The following is a 27155-nucleotide window of genomic DNA, read 5'->3' as shown; positions in this document are numbered from 1 at the left end:
GATATATTCTGGAAAAGGCAAAACTATGGAGATAGTAAAAAGATCAGTGGTTGCTGAGGGCTAGAGGGAGGGTGAGTAGGTAGAGTATAGGATTTTTAGGACAGTGAAACTGCTCCGTATGATACTATAATGGTGGACACATGTCATTATACATTTGTCCAAACCTACAGAAAGTATAACATCAAGAGTGAGCCCTAATGGACACTGCAGACTTGGGTGATAATGATGTGTCAGTGTAGGTTCATCGACTGTAACAAATGGACCACTCTGGTGTGGGATGTTAATGGATGGGGAGGCTGTTGGAGGAGGGTCTAGGGTTATATAGGAACTTTCTGTACTTGCCGCTCAATTTTGCTATGAACCTAAAATGGCTTTTTAAAAGTCTTTAAAAAGGGGGGACAATAATTTATTTGAAAAGGCAGAGACCCACTGAAGTACATGTCAACGAAATATCCAAACTGTGGGCTCTGGGGAAGAGGCCATGTTTCAGGAAGGGTCAGGAGGTTGGAGAGAGATGAAGGGGTGAACTGACAGTCTCCCTTGTACAGTGGTTTGATGAAAGGGACCCAAGGCGCAGGTCACCCAGTCCACTGGCCAACCCATGAGGCAGCTGGCAGCCCTTCTCCAAGTGCAGATCACTTTCTTCCCCAAGAGGGACTTCTGAAGGGACTTCTAAATCCCTATCATTAAGCCATCTGGAGTCATCCTTCTCCTCCAGGAGCTGCTGTGTCTTGGGTCAATTAGTGCACATTTGCATAGAGTTCCTTAATAGGCTGCTAATTGTCTGGGGGAGATAATGGACGGTTGTGCTGGTTCTGGGCAGAGTGTTTACCCAAGAGGCAGACCTACAGGGAATGGCAGAGAACAGGGAGGAAGGCAGGAGGGAGGAGATAGGATGGACTAGGATAGGATGAAAGGGAATGGCATAGAGTAAGCTATCATTGACTCACACGCAGTAAGGAGAAATGTTATTTTGTGAACCTTTGCCTCGGTTGTGTGTGCGCATCACCATGTCAAATGCATTTCTCACTGTGGGGTCACTGAAGTAATTGGAAAGTCCTCGCAATGGAGAATAGGAGGAAGCTGTGTGTGGTAGGGTGGTTCCCAAAGGCCCCTCTCAGAAGGCATTTGAGTTGAGATCTGCAAAATGACAAGGAAACAGTCATGGGAGGATCTGGGGCAAGAATGTCCCAGGCAGCGGGAGACACCAGGCAGAGACTGGGAGGTGGAAAAGGGTCAGTGGGGGTCCATCCCACAAGGGCCTAGAGTTTCTGCTCAGGACTGTTCTTGAACTGCAGTGTGACCGGAGCCCGTTTCCTAAATAATACATTGAGGACATTCCTGTCCCAGTGGGATGTGATCACTTCTCAGAGGCTGAGTTGAAAAATGCTTGTTGATTGCTGGAGCTTAGAAAGGGCCAAGGTCCAGGTGCTTGGCAAGGCTTGTGGGAGGATTTAGAATTTCTTTCTGGCTGGTGCTTAGGGGAATGCAGCCCTCAAAGCCTAAAATATTTACCTTCTAGCCTTTTACAGAAAGTATTTGCTGACCCTTAATTTTCATCAGCAATAGAAGCTGATATAGAGTTTATGGGGGAAGGGGCCTAGGACCACTGAAAGAGTTCACCCTGTCCCTCTTCAGAGCTCAAAGGCCACTCTCAGGTCACTCAGCTTCTTCCTTACAGCAAGTGACAGAGCTACAAGAAAGCCTGGAGATCCAACACCTAGCGAAACAGCTTTCCTTTACATAAGGGGAAACTGAGGCTCTGAGAAACTTGAATGAAATAACCTCTGTCCATATAAAATGTCTCACATAGACCTGGACCCAAGTAAGTGCTCAATACTTTTTAGCTATTACCAAGATTATGATTATGATACTATAGAATCCTAGAGTTCGAAGGGCCGTTAGACACCAGCTAGTTCAAGTCTGATGTTTTACAGATGAGGAACCTGGGGGCTCAGAGAGGCTTGAGGAGTGGTCCAGAGTCACACAGCCAGGCCAGGGCTGAGCTGGTTCCTGCCCTGCAGGTTTCTTCTCAGAGCACACGCTGCTCCCTGGCAGCCCCCAGCGCTCCCAGCCACAAACACGAGCAAATTGCCATTTGCTGGTTCCACACTGACCACGGTGGATTGAACTCTAATTTAGGAACGGTGACAGCACCTATTAGCAACCCTTCCCCAGGGAGGAATTTTCCACCAGGAGTGAAAAATAACTGCCGTTCCCACCCCCAAATCACCCAAGCCCAATCTTTCTGTCCAAGCCAGTGTGTGTGTGTTTGGGGGGTGGTGGTGGAGAGGTGGTCTCTGTGCTCTCCAGCCCACCTCTACAGGTTCAAATTCTCTTCCCCTGCCCCAGAGAACCTTGTGCCCTTGGAGGGGTTGCCAGCACCTACCGCTGGCTCTGAGCAGGACTGAGAGGTGGGCTCACAGCCATCAAAGCAGGAGGGAGGACTCTTCATAACCTCCAGGTCAGCTTCCTCACAGACATATGGGGTAACTGAGGCCTAAAGGGGAGGTGGAGGGTGACTCTACCCAGACCCAGTTTTCCTGCATCCCAGCCTTCAGCCTTGGCACCCTCCTGAGAAAGAAGAAAAATGGATAAACACCTTTTGTTGCACAACTACTATGTGCCAGGCCCTTCCATGTACCCTGTGCCATTGCCTCTCCCCAGGGGCTCTGCTTGGTAGGTTGGGTTTAATCTCACTTTACAGATGAGACAACCAAGGCCTGGAGAGGTCAGTCAACTTGCCAAAGGGCAGAGCTGGTGAGTGGCGGAACAAGACTCAACCCAGGCCTGTCTGACTCCAGACCCTTAATCCTAACCTCTGTGTGACATTGTTTTCTGTGGAAGTGCCACCCTCTGACCTCTGACCTCGGGGCCTCCTCTCTGTGGGGCAAGTGGGGTGATTCGGAGGCTTTCTGTACAAGAGAGCCTTTCTCCTCTGAATGCTCAGAGCCTGCACAGAAGGCACAGGGGTTCCCAAGCCTTCAGTGGCCCAAGGAGTTCTGCTGGCATCCAACAGAGAGATGTCCCCTCATATGCAAGCAACAAGTGCCAGAAACTGACTGACCATTCCATCCATGAAGACATCACGTGGACACCATCGTACCACAGAGAAGGTGCCAGGAGGCCACACACTGTGCAGAGACTCACGCATGCTGAACATGTGCAGAGCCCCATGGCTGTCATCCCCCTCACCCCCAGCACATACACAGAGTTAACCAGCCCTATCAGCCCATACCCATTTATAACACATGGTGAGAATCCTTATTCCCACTTCATGAGTGAGAAACAGCAGACACCATGGGACCTGCCTGAGATACGTGGTTAGTCTTGGAGCCTGAGATACATGGTTAGTCTTGGAGCTAAAACTAGAAACTGGATCTTCTCATTTTGACCAAAGGTGGTTTCTTCATCCCCTGGGATTGTCAAAAGAATAAAGAAACACATGTCTTGAAAAGTCACGACCAGAGTTTCTCATCATCAGTGACACTGACACTTTGGACTGGATAATTTGTTGGAGAGAGCTGTTCTGTGCATTGTAGGGTGGTTGACAGCATCCCTGGCCTGCACCTAATAGAAGAGAGAACCAGAACACTGCCTGTGGACCCATCTGAATCCAGGCTTACAAAGTTTTGGTGCCAGATTCTAGAGCTCCTTTCTAAGATTTTTATCCTAGCTCTCCATCATAAGATCCTATTGTAAGGTTCCACGCTAGGATCCCCAACTTCTAGCACTCTATGCTGGGATACTAGGGTCAGTTCTGTGCAAGGAAAAAAAAAACTATATTAAAAGGAGGAAAAAGTTCTGCTGGAAGCTGAGTCAGGCAAGAAACTGCCTCTCCTTTTGTTCCTAAGCAGATAGCTACAGATAAAAGGTGAAATATCTCCACAGGTAGCTACTTGATGTTCACCTTATCTTATGTAAAGTGCTGATTTACTGAGTGGGAGACAAATAACATAATTGACTACTCCTCTACCTGCTCCTTTTCTCTTGCAGCCTGTGGGTTTAGTAACGTGACCATACCCTCTTTCCCCTCCAGCTTGCTTTTCTCCTTTAAATACTGAAGCCCTCAAAGTCATCTCTGGAGAAATGCACAGACCTCTCTCCTGGGCATGTCCTTAACCTTGGCAAAATGAACTTCTAAATTGATTGAGACCTGTCTCAGATAGTTTTTGGTTTACAGTTTCAATGTTGGTGGGCTCTCCAATTCTGAAATTTTGTTCTAAGCTCCTAAGATCTCATCTCCCATGTCAAGGTTGAAATTCTCTCCGGGAGACAGTCATGCCTCGCTGCCTTCCAGTGACCAGGATGAAAGATGCGCCCATGAATTATATATTTCAAGTCATCTCTAAATTGCCTGGCAATTACAGAACAGCAAGGTCAGCTGCCGGGAGCAAGAACCTCCCCTTCGGCAGAGAAAAACAGATGGATGGAAACACAACGATATACAGAAAGATGTTACCTCTTGGAGGTAGGTTTAGGAGTGATTTATTTTTTCATTTTGCAGATCTGTGTTTCTGTTTTCCATAATTAGCTGTGATTTAAAGAAAGAGATAGAGCATGAGTTTTGATGTCAGTTAGACTTAAGTTGGAATCTTGGCTTGTCACTTAACAGCAGTGAGAAAGCTGAGGAAACCATTTAATCTCTCTAAGCCTTAGTTCCTTGCCCATAAAATGGGATGAGAATATGGCATGCAAAGCATCTGCGTATTGGCAGAGTTACCTGCAGTAACTATTTAAAATGCTTACCATGGGGCCAGGTAATTCCTGGGCCTCAGCACAACCACAGTTATTGTTATTTGCACGTTTGTATCAACAGGGGCAGCTATGGCTTGGCGGAAGGTGAGTTCTGGAATGTGTAGGAGTCCTCCTCCAGCTCTCACTTTGTAACTCAAGACCTTGGCAATGCTTAAGCCCAGGAATTTGAGGTTGCAGTGAGCTATGATCATGCCATCACACTCTAGCTTGGGGAACAGAGTGAGACCCTGTCTCTAAAAACAAATAAACAAAAAACCCTTAACAATCGCATGTCACCTCTCTGAGCCTCCATTTTCCCAACTTGTAAATGGGTGCCATCATGCCACCTCTCAGGGTCCCCGACAGGCATTTAGTCCCTGTCGGTATCCTTTACTCTTCTTATCCCAGGCCAGAGGGCTGACAGGCAGAGTAAGGTGGAACACGGACAGAAGTTAGAACTGGGGCGGTCTTGTATCTCTTAATTTATTTGGGATTCTTTTAAAAGTGAGTCCTCACCAGCCCCAACATTAATAGGTCTTTGCTGTCATGATGTCTTTAAATTTAGATGAACACCCCACACACAAACACGCACCCGCCCACACACCCCTAGGAATAAATCCGCCAGGGTGGGAGGGAGGAAGGTCTGTCTGGTTGCATCCCAGGGAGGAAGAGCAAGGCAGGAGGGTTGGAATAGGATGCTGACGGCTGCAGCATGTCAGGTTCCTGAGGGGACGGGTAAGCTCCTTTCAGTTCTCATAGACAGCACAGGACACCCTCTGCCCATGGCAGTGCACAGGGAGTCAGACAGGCTAGTTCCATGAAGAGGTCAACCAGGTGACCACTAAGGTTCTTGGGCTTGAATCCGGACTCCCCTGCAGGACAGGCTGGGTGTCCTGGGTGACATTTGCAGCCTCTCTGAGCTGGGTTTCCCCATCTGTAGAGGAAGTGGTTGCAGGGCCATTTTCACAGGCTCACAACCTGCACTGTGTGGTCCCACAGGACCCACACTCAGAAGGCCTGCTGTGCTCGGTTTAAAGCTCTGCTGTCACTGTCTTGAAATTCTTAATAATTTTTGAAGAAGGGGTCCCGCATTTTCATTTTGCCTTGCACCCTGCAAATTATGTAGTGGGTGCTGGGTGGTTGTGAGAGTTGGAGGAGGCTCAAGCTGTGGTCTCAAACTTTCTTTCTTCCTGTCCCCACCTTTTAACCTCATTCTAATGACTGTGTGGCCTAGAGCAAGTGGACTGAGCTTTCTGTTCCTCTGGCTCTTGCTTAGTAAAACACAAAAATAAAAACTACCTTAAAATTTCTTCTGGTTCCTACTTACTTCTCCCTCTCCCGACATTCAAACTACAGCTCATCCATTCATTCAACAAACATTCATTGAGTGACAGCCACTTGGCAAGCCAAGGTTTGTCCCACAGGCCTGGCCTGAGCCAAGGGATCTATCCACAGTGAGAGTATCCTGCACAAACTGCACAAATGCATCATCTCTGAGGAAAATTTCTCCCTCCTTGGCTGAAAAGACCTCTATTCTAATCAGTGGGAGCCAAATATTCTCCACTGCGGGGCGCGGCATGTTTTTATATCTTCAGTTAACAAATATTTATTGAGTACCTATTGTATGTCAGGTGCTGTGAATACATCCACGAAGATGATATGACCCCTGCCATCAGGAAAATGACAATCTTATTTTTAGCTTGTAAAATCCTGGGGTCTGTCTTAATTTCTAGCACAATCAATCCCAATTTTACTTGTTGGGCTTCCAGAACCTTGCAATATATGATTTCTTTTCCTTTCTTTTTTTTCTTTTTCTTTTTTGTTTTTTTGTTTTTTTGAGGTGGAGTCATTCTCTGTCACCCAGGCTGGAATGCAATGGAGCGACCTCAGCTCGCTGCAACCTCTGCTTCCCAGGTTCAAGAGATTCTCCTTCCTCAGCCTCCCAAGTAGCTGAGATTATAGGCACCCGCCACCACGCCCAGCTAATTTTTTCTTTTGTATTTGAAATGCATAATTTTTAATGTTCACCATGACTGTATAAGGTGAGTGCTATTCTCCCCATTACACAAATGAGAAACTGAGGCTCAGATAGGTCCAGTGACTTGCCCAAGGTGACGCAGGTCATAAGTGGCAGAGCTGGAATTTCAACCTAGGGCTGTGTGGCTCCAGAGGGATTTTAGTGGCACCACTGCTTCTGGTACTGAAGTTCACCTCCCCAGAGGAAACATGCACTCCTTGGAGCTGGGTCTTCCCCTCTCCTCTACGGCTAGCTCATTGCCAAGTCCTGGATGATCGTCTGGATCAAACCATTCCTGAAGGAATCTCATGTACAATTGCCAATCCCACCAGAGAGAAGGGAGGCCTCACACAGCAAGTTGGTCTTTAAAGTCTCCTGAATCAGAGAGAAGAAGGCCTTCCAGCCCAGAGAGAGCTACTGGCCATCAGCCACGTGCTTGCTGCAGTTTTATGTCCCATATGGAATCTGGTTTGGCCTTTTGGTTTGATCCAATCAGGCAACTCATTGCTACAGTGTGATGCTCAGGGGCTGCATAGAGCAGGAGTTCTCAAACTGGAGTGAGCTTGGAAATCCTTTGGGGGGCTTGTTAAAATACAGACTGCCCCCCCCACCACTCCCCATCCCCTGCCGAAAGTTCCTGACAGAGCAGGACTCCGGTGGGGCCTGAAAATGTGCATTTCTAACGGGCTTCTAGGTGAGGTTGATGCTGCTGGTCCAGGGACTAGAGTTTAAAAACCTCCTGTCCAGACAAGTAGAACAGCCCATGTGAAAGTGATTAGAGGAGGCTGGAAAAAAAACTCAGAGTTTGATCCTCGGTGAGGGGACAGGTGGACCTTGACTTAAAGGCCAGCCTACTATTAGTGCCCATGAGACACAGGGTGTGTCCCAGAACCTTTCTGGGCCTCAGATTGCACATGTTAAGTGGACAGTATCTCCTTCAGAGGTTGTGAGAATTAAATAAGAATGAATGTCTTATAATAATTATCAGAAACTACTACTCAGAGGTGCTTTCTACGTAGGTGGTTGTGGGTTGAATTATGTCTCCCCAAATTCATATGTTGACATCCTAACTGCCAGTACCCCAGAGTGTGGACTTCTTTGGAGATGGTCTCTTCACAGGGGTAATCCAGTTAAAATTAGGTCATTGGGGTGTGCTTTAATCTAATATGACAGGTAGCCTATGAGTATTGTTGCTATTACTGTGACTAGAAGAATAATACCAGTGTTTGAAGTTTCTAAGAAGGTGTAGGATCTGTAGCATAGGCCTTAGCTTACATGTAAAAATAAGCGGATAAAGAATATTGAAGCCCTGTTGGCATGTAGATGTCGAATGATTCAGCCATAGTTTACATCTTGACAGATGTGTGTGACTGAGGAGAAGGTGGTAAAGTATCTGATATATAGTGCATAGCAAGGAACAATCCTGTCATGATTTGAAGGGTCAGGCAAACGCCTAGAAGCAAGCCAAAGTTTCACCATGCAGAGAGATTTGATGGTGCTGGTAGGTCAATGAACGAGTGATTATACTTTTTATTAGGGGGTGTGTTTTTCAGATGCTGGTCACCATAGATGCTGGTCACCACCGTGCCCTTTTATAAGTGTCCTTACAAAAGGAGGAAATCAGGACAGATACATCCAGAGGGAAGACACTATGAAGACACAGAGAAGACGGCCATCTATGCCAAGGAGAGGGGTGGGAAGCAAATTCTTTCCACACAGACCTCGGAGGAACCAACCCTGCTGACACCTTAATTTTGGACTTCTAGCTTCCAGAACTGTGAGATAATAAATTTTGGTTGTTTAAGCTACTCAGCATGTGGTATTTTGTTACAGCAACCCTAGCAAACTGATACACCAGTGCTCTGCACAGGACCTCAACATTTCCTTTTTCTTTTTTTTTAATGAGAGAGAATTTATATGTGGCATGGTAAAAACAAGTGTGCAGGAATTTCACATATGTACAGGTGACCCACCCAGATCAAGACTCTGAACATTCCCCTGGCTCCTAGAGGCTCTCTGCTGTCTCCTCTCAGCGAATCACCCTCCCCAGGGGCCATCACTTTTCTAACTTCTATCACCATAGGTTAGCTATGTACATTCTTGAGCCTCTTATTATTATTTTAGAAATGGGGCCTCACTATTTGCCCAGGCTGGTCTTGAACTCCTGGGCTCAAGTGTGATCCTCCCATCCCAGCCTCTCAAAGTGCTGAGATTACAGATATGAGCCACCACGCCCAGCTGTTGAGCCTCATAAATGGCTGAACAATGTTGAACAAAGAAAGCTGGCCCCTTACATTTAAACTCATTTGTGCCATATAAAAACCCCTTGAGACAGGCACTATAATTATCTTCATTCTACAGGTGTAGAATCAGAGGCCCAGAGAGCTTCAGTAACTTGTCCTAGGTCACACAGCTAGGGTGTAGGAGGCAGAGCCAGGATTTGACTAGGTAAGTCTGGCTGCACTCACTATACTTACTGCTTTTAAATACACAGCAAGTGCCCAGTAACTATAATCACGGCGACTTATAACAAGTAATAGCTCTCACTCTGGGCCAGGCACCATGCCAGCTCTCTCCACATTACTTCCTCTAACTTGCACACCAGTCCTATTTAATATTTTAAAAATATATCTATATAAAATAATACACATAATATATTACATATATATACATACTAAATTTTCTATACATCATAATATTACCAGTGAGAAATACTAATACAAGCCCCATTTAACAGAGGAGTAAACTGAGGCTCAGAGCATTGAACAATGGATGCAAGGTCATAGACTCAGCAAGCGGCAGAGCTGGGATGGCTTGCAGAACTCGTGCTTATAATGACTGACATCAGCTGCCTCTTGCCAGCTGCTGCTAAGAGCAGCACCAGGACCACAGAACTCAACAACCTGTGCTTTAATTAAAATCACAATGAGATGCCACCACACACCTGATTTTTTCCAGTCACCTCTAATCACTTTCACATGGGCTGTTCTAATCATCTAGACAGGAGGTTTTTAAACTCCAGTACACATACATTGTACTGGAATGGCTCAAAAAAAAAAAAACTAATCCCAAGTGCTGGAGAGGATGTGAAGCAACTGGAACTCCCATCCATCCATGGTAGGAATGTAAAAAGGTATACTGCCACTTTGGAAAACAGTTTGACCATTTCTTAAAAAGTTAAATGTCCACTCCTAGGTATTTGCCCAAGAGAAATGAAAACCCATGCTTGGGCAAAAACCTGCATGCAAATATTTATAGCAACTTTATTTGTAATTGCCAAAAATGAAAGCAACCAAATGGTGAATGAACAAACCGTGGTGCCTCCATACAATGGAGTACTACTCAGCCATGAAAAGTAATCAGCTACTGATGACACAACAGCACTGATAAACCTCAAAGGCATCATGCATTATGCCGAGTGAAAGAAGCCAGACTCAAAGGCTATTATGATTCCATTTATATGACACTTGGTAATGGCAGAAAAGAAAGACAACACAAAACAGATCAGTGGTTGCCAGGGGCGAGAGATGGGAGAGGGATTGACCACAGAGGGGCAAAGAGGAATTGTTGAGGGTGATGGAACATTTGTTCATCTTGATTGCAGTAGAGGTTACATGGTTGTACACATTTGTCAAAACTTGCCAAACTGTACACTAAAATGGGTACATTTTACTGTAGGTAAATGATACTCAATACAGAACATTAAAGAAAATACAACAATAGGCCAGGCGCGGTGGCTCACGCCTGTAATCCCAGCACTTTGGGAGGCTGAGTTGGGCGGATCATGAGGTCAGGAGATCGAGACCATCCTGGCTAACACGGTGAAACCCCATCTCTACCAAAAACACAAAAAATTAGCCGGGCGTGGTGGCGGGTGCCTGTAGTCCCAGCTACTTGGGAGGCTGAGGCAGGAGAATGGGGTGAACCCAGGAGGCGGAGCTTGCAGTGAGCCGAGATCGCGCCACTGTACTCCAGCCTGGGCGACAGAGAGAGACTCTGTCTCAAAAAAAAAAAAAAAAGAAAAAAGGAAAAGAAAATGTTAACAATAACCCACTGTGCTTTTTTCCTCCTATGCTGGCTGCTTCCCTGAAGGAAGGGATGCTTCCAAGAGGATTAACACCTGCTCACTTATTCTAGGCCCCTGAAAGATTCACCTGGAGGCAGAGGATGGCTCAGTGGGGCAGGGATGGCTCCAGGAACACCTGGGTTCCCACACGCCCCTCACCCCATTGCCTGGTTTGCTCCCAGAGCAGTAACATTGGGGTTATTTTTGCTCTGAGAAGTACCAGCCACAGGGTTCTTTCTCTGCAGGCAGCCACCACCCCCTGCTGTGTTTACATAAAAACACATTTGCACAAGGTTTTGTTTTTACATTTGCCTCGGCGGCCTGGATCCTATTAAACCGAAGGGAGGCCTGATTATCTGGCTGGAAGCAGCTGATGGGAGAAGGCAGGTTGGAAGAGGGTGGTGCGGGCACATGCTTCCTCTCTTTTAGTCTGTGGAACCCTGGGGTCTCTGTGCAGAGGCCACAGAAGTGCTCATGGGGCTCACTTGTGCATGTCCCAGCATTTCTCAGCCTCTGCACTACTGACATTTTGGGCCAGGTGCTTCTTTGATGAGGGGAACTGTCCAGTGCTGTGCATTGCAGGAAGTTTAGCATTCCTGCCTGCTGCGTGCTGGTAACACCCACCAGTCGTGACAAGCAAACCTGTCTCTAGACATTGCCAAATGTCTCTTTGGGCAGGGAAGGAATTGTGCCCTGTGAAGAATCACCTGCTTATAAAAAGAAAGCTGATGCATGCTCAGCTCAGGGTCCCCCTCCCTTCCAAGACCACCATCAGCGCTCTGAAGAGAGGGGCGGGTCTTGTCTCTCTCACCTCTGTGTCGCTAGCTCCTACCACAGTGACTGACACATTTCCATTTTAGAAGCTCAAGGAGGCGGAGCATGGTGGTTCACACGTATAATCCTAGCCTTTTGGGAGGCCGAGGCAGGAGGATTGCTTGAAGCCTGGAGTTCAAGGCCAAATCTGGGCAACAAAGCAAGATCCCATCTCTGCAAAAAAACTCACATGATTTAAAGTTAGCCAGGTGCGGTGGCATGCACCTGCAGTCCTAGCTACTCATGAGGCTGAGGCGGAAGGATCCTTTGAGCCCAGAAGTTTGAGGCTGCAGTGAGCTATGCTTGTGCCACTGCACTCAAGCCTGGGCAACAGAGAAAGACCCTATCTCTAAAAAATGAAAAATAATTTAAAAATTAGGAGCTCAAAGACATTTTGTGGGATGAGCAAACGCTGGCAATAGGAATGACCCAGGGTTCATTAGCTTTCTTGGTTTGGAGGACACTGTCCAGCAATGACATCAGACTCTGGCCACCATGTGAGGACTCATGTACTAAGTGCCAGACTGTTCCCATATTCCCTCACCAAATCCCCACAGAAGCCCCCGAATCAAAATCCATGATTGTCTCTATTTTACAGGAGAGGAAACTGAGGCACTCAGTTGGCAGGTGGTAGAGCTGGGATTTAAGCCTGGAAATGTCTGACACCAGAGCCCAGTCTCTTAATTATAACACTCTGTGTAAGGCAGCTTCAGCCTTGAATATTTTTTAAGGGCAAGATGCCTACACACGTGGGGAGGGAATGTGGGTGGAGAGTGGAGAAGCTGCCCAGATTACTACGGTAAGGAGTGCAGACTTTGATGCAAGACAGACTAACATCCAAATCCTGCTCAGCCACTTGTCAGCTCTGGGAACTTGGGCAAGTGACTGGGCCTCAGTTTTGTCATCTGTCAAGTGGGGACAGTGATCATAATTCAGCACAGGGGTTTGTAAAGATCAAGTGAGATGACGCTGTAAAGTGCATAACGGGGCCTGGCAAACACCCCACATTCAAGGAGCATGGTTGGATGAATGCACAGCAGGCTTTGGGGAGAATGGCCCAAACTAAGGTGGAGATAGAGGTGAGTGTATGCCAGATCACCCAGTAGGGCAAGGGTATTCAAACCCCTGATAGTCCCTGACACACACACACACACACACACACACACACATACACACACTGAGCCAGGAATCAGCTCTGTCTCAATGGCTTCCTGCATTCTGATTGGATCAAATAAAGGCTGACTGTGTGTGCAGACCAGTGACAGGACTCCTGGCTGTACAGGAAGCACACTGAGGCCCCTTCACCATAGGAGTCAGAAGGATGCTGACCCCCTGGAAACAGCAGAACCTCATTCAGCATCTCCTGACCCCAGCATCTACCTGGCAATCAGTCCACAGGTGACTTGGATCTGGCCTCCACCAAGGCTGCTCTTGTGGGAACCCCTGAGAAGCACCACTTCCCCTCCCAGGCCTGACCAAGGGATAGGATGAAGGCAGGGGAGGGTGGGGGGCCTCCTGGCCATCAGCCATAGAAGCTTCTGATTCTCTGAGTTAATTCAAGAGCCTTCACGTCTCCTGCTGAGCAGCTGAAGAGCCCTCTGGAGCCTCTTTTCAACTGAAAACAGTAATTTGCAAGAGCTCACCATGCCTGGAGCAGAAGGCCTTTCTCACAGCCAAGAGCCAGCGGGGCCACTCTGAGGCTCTGCAGCTGCTCAGGCTGGTGGCTGGTGGGAGGGTCTGGGATGAGGATGGGAGGGGGACATCTCGACAGCGCCCCGGGATGAGCTGGGGCTTTGACAGTGAAGCAGCAGCAAGGGTGCCATGTCTTGTGTCTTAGCCCTCTAGACTGGGCGGCTTAAACAACACATATTTATTTTTCATAGTTCTGGAGTCTGGGAAGTCCAAGATCAAGGTGCCAGCAGATCCAGTGTCTGTGGAGGACCCAATTCCTGGTCTTCTCACTGTGTCTTCCCATGACAGAGAGGGGGAAGGGGTGGGGAGTAGGGGGGAAGCAAGCTATCTCCTGTCTCTTCTTGCAAGATCTCTAATCTCATTCATGACCTAATCACTTCCCATTGAAGATTAGGGCATTAGCTTGTGAATCTGGGGGGACACAAACTTTCACACCATAGCACCTGGTGTGTTAGCTTTCTAAAGCTGCTGTAACAAATTACTGCAAACTGGGTGGCTTAAGACAACAAAAGTTTACTCTCTCACAGCTCTGTGGGCCAGAAGTCCAAAATCGAGGTGGTGGCAGAGTTGGTCCTCTGGGAAGGCTCTGAGGAAAAATCTGTTCCATGCCCCTCTTCCAGCTTCTAGCAGTTGCCGGCGATCTTTAGCATTTGCTCACTTGTAGAGGTGTAACCCCAATTTTTCTCTCTGTCTTCACATGGCATTCTCTCTGTGTGTGTGCATGTCTCTGTTTTCTTTAATAAGGACACTAGTCACTGAATTTAGGGCCCACCTGAATCCAGTATGTCCTCAACTTAACTAGTTACAGCTGCAAAGAATCTATTTCCAAATAAGACCCAATTCTGAGGTTCCAGATGGACATGGAATTTTGGGGGGCACTCTTTAGCCCAGTATATCTGGCATTGAATGCCACCTGCCACTGTGTGACCATAGACAAGTGCCTTCACTTCTCTGATCCTGTTTCTTCATCTTTAAATAGGGCTAAAAGTAGGACTTTTGTGATAATTGGGTATGATGACAAAGTATAGCAAGTGATCATGAGCACAGACCCTGGCAGGACCTAGTCTGCCATCTACTTGCTGTGTGACCTTGAACAAGTTACCTAACTTCTCTCGTCATCCATTCCCCTGTCTGTAAGGAGTGAATATTGATCACGGTCCTCCTTTCTTTCCCATAGTCCCAGCTTTTTAGAGGTCTCTGACAGCCCTCTAGGGTCCAAGGGACCCCTCAGGATTTCCAAAAACCCTAGAAATCATATATTAACTCTCAACAATGGTGCAGCTCTGTGCTTTTGGCTAGATTTGAATTGACTGAATGCAAAGCCTATTCTTTCTCAAGGCAAGTAGAATTCCTCCTCAATAATATTTGTCAGTGTTTCTGATAGTATTTCTTTTTTGTTTAGGAATAAAAAGAATTCTTATTTAAAACCATACAGTTTGACAAAATTCTTCCCAAATATTTACCTTGTACTTCAGTGTACAAGCAGGTACACTCAAGCCCAGAGAAGGGAAGTAACTTGCCCAAGGTCACACAGCTGGTTAGAGGTGAAATGGGGATTCGAATTCAGTCTGTTTGACTCCAGGATGGAAACTCTTAATCCAGCTGTTTAATCACCTCAGTAGACTATAAACTATAGAGCAGAGAAATACAATATGAGCCATATATGTAACTTGAAATCTTCTAGAAGTTATGTTAAAAAAATGAAGAAGGAACAAGTGAAATTAATTTTGATAATATATTTAATCTATTAGATCTAAAAGGTCATTTCAACATAAGTGTGAAGCATTATTGAGATATTTCACATTCTTTTTTTCATACAAAGACTTAAAAATCTGATGTGTATTTCACATGTCCAGCACACCCTACTGCAGTCTCGCCATATTTTAAATGTTCAATAGCCATACATGGCCAGTGGCCACCATAATAAATGGTGTAATTCTAGCAATATGGGTGTCTAAGCCTCTCTCTGACTTCTTCGTTCCTCCATCTATGACCCTGGAAAACTTACTGTCCTGTGCCCTGTTCCCCTACATGTTGCCAGTCTAATGAGCTCATTAAAGCCAGTGACAAGACGGTGATCGTGGATTTTTATGCAGATGTTTGCGTGTCAGAGGGGTCTTCCTAAGAGCTAGAAAACTAGGTTCTTTTGGCTCGAAATCAAGCAGCACCACCAGCCTTCCTGGGCGGGAGGTAAGAGATTTGAGTGACTTGTGTCTCTGCCACCCAGACTAGTCCAGGTACCCAGCGATTCATTTCATGGGCACAAAAGCACCAGCCTCTCCCACCTTAGCACAACCTTACCCTGGCTGAGGGCTTTGTATGCTCTGAAGCCAGTCTGGTCTCATGTGGACCTTTGAGCCCAGCCTTAGCCCAGGGACCCCTGTGGATCAGAGCTAGCCCTGCAGAGATGCCTAAAACAGCTTTTGCAAGCCCACAGGACTGAAATCCCATGACTAGCTTTGAGCCCCAGCTCAGCCACTCCTAGCTGGGAGAACTTGCTTACCATTCTGTAAAATCAGGGTCAGAAAAATACTTCCTCTTTCACAGAGTTGACAGGAGGATCAATTGGGGCTACATAAGAATCACTTTTATCTCTTGAATGCTGGCATCATGTCAGACATTGACTAAGCGTGTTACCCAGAACTGCTATTTTTATTTCCATTTTATAGATAGGGTCACTGAGTCTCTGAGAGGTGAAATAACTTGCCCAGCCGCATACAACTAGCCAGTGATGGATTCAATGACCATAGATCCTTTCTCATGGGGTGATTATGGGACTTAGATAAATTAGTAAATTAAAGCACTTAGAAGAGTACTGGGCAATAGATTTTTGTTCTCATTATCATCATCAACATCATTGTTGTCAATATCATCATCCCTGCCATCATCATCAGCATTAATATTTACATCATCACCATCATCATCATTGTTGTCTTGTCATTGTCTTTGTCATCACCAACACCGATGTCGTCATTATCACTTATTTTCCCATTTCTCTCTGTGTGTGTAGTGAGTACACTGCATAGTGCTGGACCTGCATTAAGTGAGTTTCCTAACTTAGCTAAGCAATAAATTGTGCTAAAACTAACCCATAACAGAAAAAAAAATAAAGGTAAGGCTGAAAGGTGGTTCTTGTTTGGAAGACACACATACAAGCTCACACACATACATCCAGGACATTTTCTTTGGCTACAGAACACTGCCAGCATACAGTTTTAAGAATGCCTTTGGGGAGAGAAAAGCAAGCTACCTGCCACAGGTTCTGTGGGGCTTATTCTCCCCTTCCCAGTACAAGAAGGCTTTGGGAGCACAGTCTCTGCCTTCAGCTTCTTGGCCACCCTGTGGGGAAGCTGCCAAGTAAAATAACCTCCCTTGGGTCTTTAATGTGCTGCTCAAATAGCGAGGACCTTGTTTGGGGTGTTATATCAACACTGCCAACAAAATTTACAGAGTCACTGCCAGTCAAGCTCTGGGCAAAACCAACAGTGTGCTCTTTGGCTACCTTTCCTCTCACCCAGGGAGGTAGCCTCTCTCTGACTTCTTCATTCCTCCATCCATGACCCTGGAAAACTGTCCTGTGCCCTGTTCCCCTACATGCTGCCAGTCTAATGAGATCGTTAAAGCCAGTGACAAGATGGTGATTGTGGATTTTTATGCAGATGTTTGCATGTCAGAGGGATCTTCCTAAACTCCAAGCTCTGGGTGGGCGGGAAGCAGAGAGAGCCAAGAATGGGATTTCAAGAAGGGGAGTGACTTTGGCACCGCTCAAATCAGTCACAGATGAAGCCTCCTACCAGCTCACACTGACCTTTCAAACTTGACGTTTCTGTCGAGGCCCATGGACAGCCTAATTTTGCAATTCTGTGCTCTCAGCAGAGCTAGGGGAATACCCTAGAACAGTGGTCCCCAACCTTTTTGGCACCAGGGACTGGTTTCACTGAAGACAATTTTTCCATGGACCAGGGGGTGGGGGGGATTGGTTTCTGGATGATTCACGTGTATTACATGTATTGCGCACTTTATTTCTATTATTATTACATTGTTACATATAATGAAATAATTATACAATTCACCACATTGTAGAATCAGTAGGATCCCTGAACTTGTTTTCCTGCAACTAGACGGCCCCATCTGGAGGTGATGGAAGACATTAGATTCCCATCTGGAGGTGATGGAAGGCATTAGATTCTCATAAGGCGTGTGCAACCTAGATATCTTGCATTCGCAGTTCACAGTGGGATTTGTGCTCCTGTGAGAATCTAATGCCACCACTGATCTGACAGGAGGCAGAGCTCAGGCAGTAATGTGAGCAATGAGGAGCGGCTGTAAATACTGATGATATTTTGTTCACTGGCCCACTGCTTACTTCCTGCTGTGTGGCCCAGTGGTTGAGGACCACTACCCTAGAACATGCTGAACTAGGATATTGATTTAACAAATTTTATTGAGGACTTGCTATACACCAGGAACATTGCTAGATACTGAGGTGCAGGAGAGAATGGTATAAAAACACAGCTCCATGAATCTTATACAGTAAGGGAGAAGTTTTATGTCACAGGCTTGTTATTCCACTTGGATTTCAGAACCATTCTTTCAAGCTAGCATTTGCTGAGCCCAGCCCTATGTTAAATGCTTACATAAAGTATCCATTGTAATCACTACAACAACCCCATGAGATAGGTACTAGTCACAGTACCCCCATTTGACAGACAAGGAAACTGAGACACAATGAGATTGATAAACTTGTCCAAAGTCATTCGGTAAGTAAGTGGAATAACTAGGATTTGAACTCAGAAGTCTAAGGCAATATAGGCACACGGAGGAACATCCCACCCAGTCTTGGGATGGGAAGTCAGTCTTGAGATGTGTAGGGGTGACCTAATGGAGGAGATGGGGGCAGAATAAAGGGACATTTGAGGGAGACATGGAGATGGTGATCCAGGGAAGATATGTGACTTGCTCAAGGTTTCTGGCTGAAAAGTGGCAGAGCATGATCAGGATCCAGGACTTCTGCTCCAATCCCATGTTTCTGCTCCTTCTTCATACCCTTGACCTCGCGAGCCCTACTGTCTAACCAGCTAAGCTAAACCAGGCCTCAGCAGGAGCCCAAAATAGCTACGGCTTCCAGGCAAAATTAGTGCCGAGTCAATGTTGCCCCCATTCATCACTCTGACTTCAACCTTGTTATTTTCAGGCAACATGGCACAAGAATGACTTGAGACAGAAAGAGAGAGAGAGGCTCCTTCAATCCTGCTACATTGCTGAGTTTCTAACGGAAAATTTGTTATTTATTTGAAAAAAACAATGGGACATCAGTTGATTGCAGCCCCAGGATCATTTTACCCCTCACCCTCTTCTAGCATTGATGCTCTCCAGAATCCACATTTCATCCAACAGTGGGGTTTGCATGGGGTTGACCCAACACTCACTGCCAAAAATAGGTCCTGCCTAGCCTAAGCCAATCAACATGGCCCATATCCCTCTCCCACCACAGTGATTGGTTCAGAAACAAGCAGGTATTCTAATCAGAAACAATAAGCCTTTGGCTGGGAGAGAAAGGTTCTAGATTCTTATGGATTTGGGCATCTGGGAGAAGTGAGCTTGGCCTCCTGGCACTATCTTGCTACCATCAGGGCAGCTGAAGCCTAGGGGAAGGTAGAGATGCAGAGAAACTAAGATCTCATGAGCTCTGTTTGAGCCTGGATCAAGCCATACCTGAAGCAATCCCTTGCGAATTTTGATGTCTGTGAGCCAAAATAAATTATTCTCTTTTTAGAAAGTCCACTTGAGTTGTGTTTTGGTCTTACTCAAGTTGTAGCTGTTGCAGAATGACCACCTGGGTTTGAGCAGTGGAGAACACACAAGCGAACATCTGGAATAGAATGAAAATTGAGGGATTGGAGTGGGGTGGGGAGAGTCTTTCCGAAACAAAGATTTAGAATGATCATGAGTCCAAGAGGCAGAGTAAGCTCTGCAGAACATTTAAATGCAGCCTATGGCTTCCTCAAGTAAGAACAATTATAGCAATGATTTTTGTCTATTAAATACTTGGTTATTGTATTTTGTGCTTCATCTCATGTTATCATTCATATCACTCTATAAGGTTCGAATATTCCCATTTATGAGATGAGCAAACTGAAACCCAGAGAGGAGAAGTGGCATCCCCTAAAACACGCAGCAAATAGTCCGGCCGCTGTGGCTCATGCCTATAATCCCAGCACTTTGGGAGGCCGAGGTGGGTGGATCATTTGAGGTCAGGAGTTCGAGACAAGCCTGGCCAACATTGCGAAACCCTGCCTCTACTAAAAATACAAAAATTAGCTGGGTGTGGTGGTGGGCACCTGTAGTCCCAGCTACTCTGGAGGCTGAGGCAGGAGAATCACTTGGATCTGAGAGGCAGAGGTTGCAGTGAGCCAAGATCACGCAACTGCACTTCAGCCTGGGCAACAGAGCGAGACTCTGTCGAAAAAAAGAAAGAAAAGAAAAGAAAAGAAAGAAAAGAAAAGAAGGAAAGAAAGAAGAGAGAAAGCAAGCAAGCAAGCAAACAAACAAAAAAATGCAGCAAATAGACTGAAACTGGGCTGGGACACAGGTAGGTCTGACAGGGAATCTCCTGCCCCAACACATTACCACCTCCATAAGAACAGATGCATGGGAGAGATCTTGCGTACTCTCCAGTGGATCAGATTTAGTATCTGTGCCTGTGAGCCAATGACAAAGTGTGTGAATTTCACCAGGACCACTTTCTCCATTTAACCTTGGCAGAATCCCAAGGGCAATAAACATTCCCCCAAAATGGCAGAGAACTTTGCTGAAGCCAACAGAGGATTTTGCTTAGAAGCAGACACCCTAAGAATCTCAATGTAGAAATCTCTAGGATGTCCATTCCCACTGCTGGCATCAATCTTTAGACATAAGATTCATTAGATGACCCCATCACAAAAATACCAAGAGCAGAGTCATTTACTGAGTTCTTCATTCACACTCACAGGCCTCTGAGGCAGGTGCTATGATCATCCCACTGCACAAATGAGGGAGTTAAGGCTCAGAGAGATGAAGTCACTGATCCAATATTACAGAGCTAGCAGAGCATTCGGACAAAGATCTGACTCCCAACCAGGAGGCTTTTCAATACATCAGTGTTTCTCAAAGTGTAGAAGCCATCTCAGCATAAGGGAAGATTCCAGTGTTAAATACCATTCTATCATAAAGTGAGAAAAGTATTCACTTTTAATTTTCTTTCAATATCTCTGATGACATCACTAAAAAATCTCAGTTTGGTGCTAATAGAGCTTCAACACCTCTCAAATGCTTGCTAATCTGCCTTTATAACAGAGAGAGGCCTCAGGCGCAGAATTCCAGGCAGGTAATGGTGCCTGGCTAGAATTGATCTACCTTGTCTTGGTTTGGAGTGTCTGTAGTGATTACCCTCTATTTAGGGAAAGTCATATTGATTTTATATTTGCAGGTAAGTTAACTTCCTAAATAAACAATTTTCAGTAAAAAAGGAAATCAATTCCAAGAAAAATAGCAAATGTGGGAAAAATTGCAAGGGTGGTGTGCTGATGATTTAAGTTTGGGAGATGTCTCTACCTCACACTCAACTAAACTCCAAACTTCTGCCTCATCAACTCAGCAAATGGGAGGGCCCCACATAGAAAGAACATGTAACCTTGGTACCAGCCCAAACTGGGCCTGCTCTGTTGAAGACAAAATGCTGAGTAGACTGGGTGCAGTGGCTCATGCCTATAATCCCAGCTCTTTGGGAAGCCAAGATGAGAGGGTCACTTGAGCTAGAAGTTCAAGACCAGCCTGGGAAACATAGCAAGACCCTGTCTGTACCAAACAACAACAACAACAAAAAAAAAATTAGAGTCCCCCTTTGGGGTAACAGAGCCTGGGCACAATAGAAAAATCTTTGACCTTTAGCAACACCTGGAACCATGAATCCTCCCCTTGGAACCAAGAAGACTGGGACATGACCAGAACCTGAACTCTGGAACTCTTTCAGAAGTGAGGGGTCTATTGGCCCAGAAGATCCAGGGTTAAAATCTGCCTCAACATACTTTACTGTAAATGGTCAAATTTGAAGCCCTTTAATCAGACCCCACCAACCCACCACTCCTAAATCTTTTCCCTTGTCCTCTGATCCCTTAAAATTTGCTCCAGATCCCAAATTAGGGAGACAGATTTAAGCCTGACTTCTGTCTCCTTGCCAGCCAGGTTTACAATAAAGTCTTTCTTTTCTCAAAAACCAGTGCCATAGTTGTTTGCTTTTATGTGCATTGGGCAGCAAGTCCATTTGCTGGTTAGCAAATTAGCCCACATGAAAAGGAGACTGGGTACCCTCTTTGTCCCCACCTTCTCCTACATCACATCTCTGAAACCCATCAGGTCAGATGAGGCTTTCCTGGACTGGGATGTGACGAGTTATTGGGCCTCCTTGTCTCCTAAGAATTGTGACCCACACAATGTGGAGATGTGGGTAGATCTGTTGGAGAGAAAGCTGTTGCGGGCAAGGAAGGCATTCCCCAAGTTAGATTCAGGCTGGAGACTGGTGTTGTCCACTGAAGCGAAACATTCACATACATAGGACCCTGCAATTCCACTCCTGGGTATACACCTACAAGAAATGAGTGCTTAAATCTCCCACAAGACTTGTACAAGAATGTCCCTAGCACCTCTGTTCATTAGGGTCCCAAACTGGAGAAAATCAGCCATGTGTCCTTCAAATGGAGAAAGGATTAAAAATTGAATGAACAAGAAAGAAACTGCTGATATATGCAACATCGTGAATAAATCTCACGGATTTATATAAATAACATCGAGCAAAAGAAGCCAGGCACAAAAGAAAAGACAGTACGAGATTCCATTCATATGAAGTTCAAGGACAGGCAAATTAATCTCTGGTGACAGGGGTATCAGTTAGGAAGCAATGCAAAGAAACCTCTCTGGAGTGATAAGAATGGTCTGTATCTTGATCTTGGCAAAAGTTCCATGGCTCTATAAGTTTGTAAAAATTTATTGATTTTGTACTTTACAGTATGTAAGGTATACCATCGTAGGAAGTTTTCAAACATTCCCCTCTCTGCAAAAAAAAAAAAAAAAAAAAAAAAAGATTTAAGATTAAACAACAGTATAAATAAGTGAAGGGCTAACAGTATAAATAAGTGAAGGGCTACAGGTCTAGTGGTAATGCCAACCACTCTGTCATGGGTCCTGGGCCCTGGGCTGTAGAGAAGACAGTGACCCACTGGGATGTCAAAGGCAAGCCATCATTGATGCCACTATGTGTCACTCATTTATTCACTACCTTTCCAGACATTCACTTATTCTTCTAGTATCTTTCCTTAATTTTTTTAATCCATGCTTAGTATATTAGTTTCCTGTGGCTGCAGTAACATATGACCACAAACTTACTAGCTTAAAAAAAACATAAGTTCATTCTATTCAGTTCTGAAAATCAGAAGTGTAAAATCAAGATGTCTGCAGGGCTGGTTCCTGCTGGAGGCTTCAGGGAGTATCTGCTTCCTTGCTTTTTCAGCTTCTAGAAGTTGCCTGCATGCCTTGGCTCCTGGCCCCTCCCCTCCTGCCTGCATTCCCTCACTCCAATGTCTGCTATCATCTCATCTCCTGCTACTGACTCGGGTCCTCCCTGCCTCCCTCTTATGAAGATCCTTGCGATGACAGTGGGACCACTTGGAGAATCCAGGATAACATCCCATCTCAAGATCCTTAACTCATTTACATCTGCCAAGTACCTCTTACCATGCTTAAGGTACCATATTTGCAGGTTCCAGGGATTTGAACGTGGACAGGTTTGGTGGGGCAGAGGAGGATTATTCGACCCACCACACTTAGAAAGAAGGATGGTATAGACTTTTCCTTTCTTTTTTTATTTTTATTTTATTATTTTTTTTTTGAGACAAAGTCTTGCTCTGTCGCCCAGGCTGGAGTGCAGTGGTGCAATCTCTGCTCACTGCAAGCTCCGCCTCCCAGGTTCATGCCATTTCTCCGGCTTCAGCCTCCCGAGAAGCTTTGACTACAGGCGCCTGCCACCACGCCCAGCTAATTTTTTGTATTTTTACTAGAGACGGGGTTTCACTGTGTTAGCCAGGAGGATGGTATAGACTTTTTACGAGCTCAGACTTGGAATCAGATCAGACCCATCTGGATTCAAATACTACTTATTAGTGGTATCACTTAGCTGATGACCTACCACTTATTAGCTTCATGTCCATAGGAATAGGATTCAGCCTCTCTTGAAGCCCCAGTTTTCCTGCCTATACAATGAGGCATCACTCTACTTCCTCCAGGTTTTTGTGGGGAGTAAGTGAAGTGATGTTTAAGGCAGTTAACACAGAGGCTGGCACAAGATACAGACTCAACACACAGCCTGTGCATGCAGTGATATCTTATGAATGAATGATATTGATGGAAACAGCCATTTACCAAGTCCAGGGTACTTTGCTAACCAGGTCTGTCAGACTCCAGAATCCATCAGAAACTGTTCTGGAAGGGCCTCCAGGTCTGAGCAGAGGTCATTTGGAGAGAGAAAAGAGAAGGCCTTACTCCCAGCCCCTCCAGAAAATGGAGGAAATGCATTCTCCAGGATGCTGAGAAGAGGGTCTGAGCCCTGTTCCTCTCCCCAGCAGGGAATAAACATCCAAGCTTTTCTGGTGGCTGCCTGTCATTTATCAGAGATGGAATTTCCTTGGCACTTTGGGAAAAATAGATGCCAAGATGCAGAAAGAAATAGATTTTTTTCTTTCCCCCAGAAGTAGAACTTGGCTCATAACATGTGTGGGGCACGTTGATACAAATGGAATGAGAAAGCTCTGGGAGCCCTGGGGACTGAGGGTGTTGCTTGCATCTGAGTGTGAAATGGGTTGGGGGGCTGGGGATCCCCCAGCCCATTTTCCAAGGCATATGTGCTTGATTATTCCACCCGTGAGTCTGAAGGGGGCTTGGTGACTCCTCCCTATGAACAGGCAGGATTCCAAGAGCTTCCGGAGAGATATGAGCCTGCAAGGAAGATGCTGAAGAAGCCCAAAGGAGGAAATGAGAACAATGTGGCCAACGTTGTCTTCAGGCTTGGAAGAGAATCTGAGGTCACAGTCCCTCTGCCGTCCTTCCTTTCCACCTCACCAGTATTCTGTGGCTAAGGGCAGGCCTTAGCAGGGACTGTCTACCATTTTACCCCATCTTTGCCACTTGGCTTCCGTGCAACGATGGGCAAGCGACTTCTTCCCTCTGTGAGCCTCAGTGTCTCCATCTGTAAAGTGGGGAGGATGGTGATGCATGGGCCATGGAGAGGGCTTGAGATGATAGTGCACAGTGAAGCCATGGTAAAACCTGCATGTGAGGGGTCTCATTCGTTATTCTGATCAGGTGGAGCTTTTGTTTTACAGATAAGGGCACTGAGGGCCCAGAGTGGGAAAGTAACTCACCCACATCACATAGCCCAGCTGTGTTCTGGGTTCTGACCCATTCTGGACCCACCACAAGCTTCCCAGGCATCACAGGACTGAATATGCTGGTCATAGGAATAACAAAACAAGAACTATGCAGTGAGCACTCGCTTTGTGCCGGGCTCTGTGCTAAGCCGGGCTGCCAACGGAGCACCACAAACCAAGTGGCTTAAACAACAGAAATTTATTCTCTCCTGGTTCTGGAGGTTGGCAGTCAGAGGTCAAGGTGTCAGCAGGATTGGTTCCCTCTGGGGGCTGTGAGAGAATCTGTTCCAGGCCTCTCTTGAAGCTTCTGGTGGTCTGCCAGCAATCTTTGGCATTCCTTGGCTCATTGAAATACCACCCTGATCACTACTTTCCTGTTCCCATGTCCTTTCTCCTGTGTTCAAGTCTGTGTCCAAATTTTCCCTTTTTCTAAGAACACCAGTCACATTGGATTAGGGGCCCACTCTACTCCACGATGACTTCATCCTAATTTAACTAATTCCATCTGCAATGACCCTATATCCAAATCAAGTCACATTCTGAAGGCCTGGGGGTTAGAACTTAAGCATATGAATTTGGAGGGAGGAAGACAATTCAACCCTTTACAGCCCCTGTATGCATTATGGTATTTTCTTATAACAGCTCTGCAAGGTAAATTGGAATCAATATTTCTATTTTACAGTTGAAGAAAGTGAGGTTCAGAGAGCTGAAAAACTCCCCTAAAGCCACATACACCACGTATGTGGTGGCAGCACCAAGATTTAAACATCAGGTTGCACCATTCCAAATTTCATTCTCTCCACCACACACCTGCCTGCCTCCATACACGTGCTTTCATCTATCATCCCAATAATCCATTTAGGTGGCTTCTGTTATTATTACCACTTTATAAGTGAGGAAACTGAAGCTCAGGGAGGTGATGGGACAAGGCCAAGGGTTGCAAAGCTCATCAATGGCAGAGCTGGGATTTGAATGCAGGCACCTGCCTCCTGAGTTTGTGCTCTTGACAATTTCACCCCTCTCCTATTGAGAAATCCTGGGTGTGCTGCACAACACAGTATAGCATAATATAATACAGTATATTGTGTTGTATTATCTATCACATCATATATCATATCTGACATGGTTTGGATTTGTGTCCCCACCCAAATATCATGGTCAATTGTAATGCCCATTGTTGGAGGTGGGGCCTGGTGAGAGGTGATTGGATCATGGGGGCAGATTTCTCTCTTGGTGCTGTTCTTGTGATAGTGAGTTAAGTTCTCATAAGATCTGGTTGTTGTTTAAGTGTGTGGCACCTCCCCTGCCAGCCTCTCTTTCTCCTGCTTTGGCCATGTAAGACGATTCTACTTCCCCTTTGCCTTCTGCTATGACTGTAAGTTTCCTGAGGCCTCCCCAGAAGCCAAGAAAATGCCAGCACCATGATTCCTCTACAGCCTGCCTAACTATGAGCCGATTTTCTTTATAAATTACCCAGTCTCAGGTATTTCTTTATAGCAATGCAAGAACAGACCAATACAATATACTATCCTGTCATATGCTATCCTATAGCTACAGAGTAACTAAGGTGGGATTTAAAGTAAGCTCTGTCCACCTCAGACTGCAGGCTCTGAAGTGAGTCCTTAGAATCAGCTCATCCCACCAACCATCTTCCTGCAGAACTCACGGCAACGGTTCATTTTCACTTTGGGTCTTGAAAGAAGCTCACCTTCAGCAGCCATCCTTGGCAGCCTCTAAAAGCCAAGCAGCCACACCCCTCAACCAGCCAAGATCCTAAATTAACTATGAAGCTGTAACGAATGTAACATGGCTCTCGTGTTATCGTACCGTGTCTAATATCTCCACCAAGGCCCCTCACAGAGCCCTGGTTGGGCAAATTCCCTTTGTCTCAGCACAGGGGGAAACCTCAGGAGCCCTCACAGCCAGAAATACCCTCAACAGTACTGAATCCTTGGATTCTGTTGTCTGCCAGGGGCAGATTGTATACGAGAAAAGCCAACGCTGAGAAAAACAAATGATGGCAAGGACCGTCCTCCCACGCCTGCATTCCCCAGCAAGAGATGCTGCAGGGGCTGCCGGGGGCTTTCTGGGGCAAGGAGACAGATTCCTCCCCTGGGCAGAACCAACTCACAGTCCAAGAGCAAGAAGAAGAATCCCTCATGCTCAGATGATCCCAAGCAGTTGGAGCGGGGATTTCAGAACATCACTAGCTCATTTGTTTCAGCAAGACGGCCATTCATCATTCTGTGAGAGTTCACTGAGCATCTACGATGTGCCAGACTCTGTGTGCTGGGGATGCAGAGATGAACAAGATAGAGTCTTACCCTCTATGCGGATCACAAATGAGTGGTCAGAGGCATAACACTGTAGCACT

The 27155-nt window shown here is 46.0% G+C and overlaps 1 protein-coding gene across 3 annotated transcripts in view; it reads right to left on the bottom strand.

The window, feature by feature from the left end:
- The window catches only part of WSCD2 (WSC domain containing 2), a 123447-nt gene that overhangs the window by 66228 nt on the left and 30064 nt on the right, over positions 1-27155 (bottom strand). The window contains exon 2 of one of the 3 annotated variants that reach the window (XM_054527601.2): positions 19041-19197. The exons of the other annotated variants lie outside the window; for them this stretch is intronic. The gene's annotated coding sequence lies outside the window, so the exon portion shown is untranslated. The remainder of the gene's footprint in view (positions 1-19040; positions 19198-27155) is intronic. 3 annotated transcript variants of the gene reach the window in all.

Source organism: Pongo abelii, chromosome 10 (assembly GCF_028885655.2).
Source record: "Pongo abelii isolate AG06213 chromosome 10, NHGRI_mPonAbe1-v2.0_pri, whole genome shotgun sequence".
In the NCBI taxonomy this organism is placed as follows: domain Eukaryota; kingdom Metazoa; phylum Chordata; class Mammalia; order Primates; family Hominidae; genus Pongo; species Pongo abelii.
Note: the sequence above shows the minus strand (reverse complement) of the source record. Positions and strands in the feature narration are given on the sequence as shown.